This window comes from Petaurus breviceps, unplaced genomic scaffold, assembly GCF_028583685.1.
Source record: "Petaurus breviceps papuanus isolate PSGF00001 unplaced genomic scaffold, PetGlider_PUasm1.0 151, whole genome shotgun sequence".
NCBI lineage: Eukaryota > Metazoa > Chordata > Mammalia > Diprotodontia > Petauridae > Petaurus > Petaurus breviceps.
The window spans coordinates 16,140,071-16,144,439 of record NW_027185712.1 but is presented as its reverse complement, the minus strand read 5'-3'; the positions used below and the strand labels follow the sequence as shown (position 1 = coordinate 16,144,439).

At 43.3% G+C, this 4,369-nt stretch overlaps 1 long non-coding RNA gene across 2 annotated transcripts in view; it reads right to left on the bottom strand.

The window, feature by feature from the left end:
* The window catches only part of LOC138153767 (uncharacterized), a 16,230-nt gene extending 15,820 nt beyond the window's left edge, over window positions 1-410 (bottom strand). For both annotated transcript variants that reach the window (XR_011166447.1, XR_011166448.1), the window contains exon 1: window positions 292-410. This is a non-coding gene — a long non-coding RNA (uncharacterized lncRNA). The remainder of the gene's footprint in view (window positions 1-291) is intronic.
* Between the last annotated feature and the right edge of the window lie 3,959 nt (window positions 411-4,369).

Sequence of the window (4,369 nt, the reverse complement as noted above, 5' to 3'; positions counted from 1 at the left end):
AAAAGGAAGTCAATCCCATTTTATTATTACCAGTCATGGAGAGACTGAATAGCAAAGACTGTAGTAGGGATTAGTGGCAGCATCTACAGTTATATTTATATAGCCCTTAAGTATCTTACATTTGTTTCATTTGGTCCCTAGAACAGCTAGCTGCTGCTACTGCTGCTACTACTACTACTGCTGCTGCTGCTGCTGCTGCCGCCCCTCCCCCCTGCCACCACCACCACCATCACTACTACTACTACTATTAATAAAAAAAAAACTGAACCTCTGAGAGGTTAAGGCATTTACCCAGTTTATGAGTGTCAAAGGCAGAATTCAAACTCAGGTCTTCCTTACTCTTAGCCCAAGACCATATCTATCCGATGCTCCCTTCAGCCTCTCTTACATTCGACAGGGTGTAAAGATCTGAATGGCTTACTGTGGAGGACAGTTACGGAAGGGTTGGAATTCCCCTTTGCCGAATGAGTGGCAGGAGATAAGACTAACAATGACTTGCAGTCTGGGGATGGGGGGAGGGGGGTGGCTGTTCCTAGTGTGTTTTTTTCTTCCCAGACCTGGGGAGCTGGCAAAGGGCTCATTTAGGGGAATGAATGTGCTCCTTGAAAGCTGGCTTTTATAACTGAGTGATAAAGGACCCCGAGGTAGTGGACTGAAGTGGCAGATGATCCTCGGAGCCCGAGGCTTCCGAGAACTAAGAAAAGAATCAAAATCTAAAGGCAAAAGGCATCCTAAAAGAGGATGAAAAAGGATGTATCTTAGCAGGGAAAATTTACAGCCTCCGAGATGTCAATGAAAAGTCCTCCTGTAGCCCAACTTGTGTGGTTCGGCTCAATAAAAGAGAGAGACAATTAAAGAGACAGAGACATTCCTGACTTCCATTAAAACTTTGCTGAGGATACCAGCTGCATTTAACGTGCCTGATGCACACACATGAAGAGAGATAATTGCCGGGTTGGGCATTGAAATAGCAGCGTGAGGGCCTGATTCGAGTGAATAGGCAGATGTACAGACGAAACAAAGCAGCCGTGGGGAGAAGACAGCTCAAAGCTAAACGGCGTGAAAATTCTCTGGCAGGATTTACACGAAGAGCAGAAAACTACTAGGAAAGAGGAAAACACTCAGGCAGAAAAATGAAAAGCCCTATTTGCCCCCCATCGGAATCTTGTGCTGGACAAGGGGCAAGCTGTGGGAAACGGCAGCAGAGGCCGGGCTAGCTTCTGTCCTTGTAAAGACTGGTGTTAAAAAGGGTGGGTGGGGAGCCATTGGAAGGACGGGGTGACGAGGGCGACAAAGAGGAAACAGGGATGAAGAAGGGAGGAGGGTGGCACTACAGAGAGACAGAAGGGAGACGCAAACAAATCCTTTTTTTTTTTAAGCCAAATTCCCTTGGCTTGTATTAGGTGGAAAGAGCTGGTGGGAGAGTGAAACCAATTATAATGAAAGTAATAGGCATATCATTAGCACTTAACTAGATGGAGTAGGTCTGGGTGTGTGATAAAGGGAAGAACCAAAAGGCAGTTAATAGAATAGAAAATTAAGCCTTTGTCTTAAGAAAGGAAAGAAATAAAAAGGGAAAAAAGAGGCATCCTTAAACCTATGATTTCTTCATCCAGGGCAGAGAAACCAGTCTGAGATTTGAATTTGGAACATTCTGTCCCAATTGAAGCCAGGACATCCTAACTGGATCCTTTAAAAAAAAAAAACTTTTTAAAAAGTTGCTCTGGTGGGGCAGCTATGTGGTGCAGTGAACAGAGCACCAGCCCTGGAGTCAGGAGGACCTGAGTTCAAATTCGACCTCAGATCCTTAACACTTAGTAGCTGTGTGACCTTGGGCAAGTCACTTAACCCCAATTGCCCTGCCTTTCCCCCTCCAAAAAAAGCAACAACAAAAAAAAATAAATGTTGCTCTGGAAATGGAGAGAGACCTGCGTGAGGAAAGCAGAAATCTGAATTAGATCTTCAACCAATCACCTGCTTTCTTCTTTCCTTTGAACTCGAACATCTCCCCTTTCTGGAATGAAATGATTCTTGTAGCTGCAGAAGTCGTAATTCCTTCACATGACAGTCCTAACATCTTCTCATTTTTTTTCCTATTCCACCTCTCAGTTCCATGATGCAGATACCCAGTAATTATAATAACAACAATAAAAATAACATTTATATAGCATTTTAGGCTTTGCAAAGTGCTTTGCACGGATCATTGCTACCTAATACGCTGTGTCAGAGGTCTTTTCACCATAGATCCTCTTTTTCCCTCCCTGCTCTCTCTTGGTGACCTCACTGGCTCCTATGGATTCAATTAACATTTCTACACCAATGATACCATGATCTAGATATCCAATTCTAATCTCTCTCCTGACCTCCAGCCCCATGTAACCAACTGCCTATTAAAGGATAGAATGCTGGGCCTGGCATCAGCAAGTCCTCTGGCCCCAGGAACTTACTAGTCTTGTGGCCCTGGGCAAGTAACTTAACCTCTGTCTATCTCAGTTTCCTTAATTGTAAAATAGGAGTCACTGTGAGGGTCAAATAAGGTAATATTTGTAATGTGCTTAGCACAATGCTTGAGGTATAGTAGATGCTTAGGTGTTGATTTGTTTTTTTTTAATTAGGTGTTTCAGACTGGAAGTCCTCCGGGCCAGTGGTATCAAACTCAAATAGAAATGGGGCCTCCAAAGCCATATATAAGGATCCCTGTAGCTTCATGTTGACTTAGAAAACAACATATTAAATTTGTTTATGTTCTATAGTATTTTTATTTACTTTGTTAAATATTTCCCAATTACATTTTTTGTAGGAGGGGAAGGCAGGGCAATTGGGGTTAAGTGACTTGCCCAAGGTCACACAGCTAGTAAGTGTGTCAAGTGTCTGAGGTTGGATTTGAACTCAGGTCTTCCTGACTCCAAGACCAGTGCTCTATTCACTATGCCACCTAACTTCCCCCCCCCCCATTGCATTTTAGTCTGATTAGGCAGCACTGGAGAGTGCTGAGGGCATCAACCATGCCATGTATTTGATATCTCTACTCTAGGCATCATAAATTCAACATGTCCCCAATAGATCCTATTTCCTTTCCCCCCCACCACCACTCCCACCCTTCTCCCAAACTTTCCTACTACTGTCAAAGGCTCTATCATTCTTTATTCTCTCAGGCTCAAAACCTCATGGCTCACCTCACAACTGATTAGATAATCTGTTGACCAGTCCTGTCAGTTCTACCTTCAGAACTTTTCTCTCCTTTCTAGTCACACAGCCTAGTCCTAGTCCAGGGCTACATCACTTCTGGCTTATAGTATTGCAAAAGCCTTTTTCTTGAATTCCCTACATCTAGTCTCTCCCTAAGCATCCTCAACAGTTGCCAAATTGATAGACCTAAAGTCTCATCATTTCATTCCCCTGCTCATAAGTCCCACTGGTTTCCTATTGTCCTTCCTCTGGCACTTGTTACCTTGTGACCTTAGGAAAGACGTGCAACCTGGAAATTGGACCTCAGTTTTCTAATTTGTAAAGTGAGAGAATTGATTATGTGACCTCCAAAGGCCCTTTTTGGCTCTAAATTCATGATCCTACCTCTTTTTGGCATTTAAAGCACTTCAAAACCTGGCTCCAAACTACCTTTCTAGACTCATAGACATTACTACCCTTTGAGAGAAATTAATATTATACTGTTATATTAATAACTAATTATTAATCTGTGGTCCATTCTTTTCCTCCTATTTCTGTTAAACTCTCACTCATGAAAAGGTCAGTCAGTCCATAAAGGACACGACTGAGTGCTAAGATTACTCCTAGCCTCCAAGGCACACTCTCTGTTAACTAGGTTGGGACGCCACCCAACTGAGAACCCTAATTTCTGTTTAGAGCATAAACAGAATCCAGTCTGACTGAGCCCTTACCCTGGGAGAAGGAATCCCTGTCCTTGATCCCTTCCATTAGAGTTTAGGGTGACCCAGATCATAATGGAGAAAAGCAAGCAGAGAGATCGGATGGAAATGGCTCCCCCTGCCCAGATTGCAGGAGGCAGCTGAGTCTCATAATTAAGCCATTTTCTCCAAAGGAGGAACTGAAGACTTTTTCTTCCCTCCTCATTAAATGTCTACCAATTAGGGTTGAGTTTCACTTGTCAGGGGAGTTGTGTCCTAGAAGGTACAGACCTGATTTAAGGTGGTTCAGAATCTCCCCTGGCATCTTTGGTTACTGAAAGAAAGCACTGACCACCAATTTACTGATTATCAGCTAGTGTGATTAGTAAATTGAGTATTAATAACCTGGAAACTCTGTTGGGGAGTGGGAGGGCAGGGAGGGCATTTGCAACACACACCTTGACACATTCTATGGTCCAGTCAAAATGACTTTCCTGCTCTTC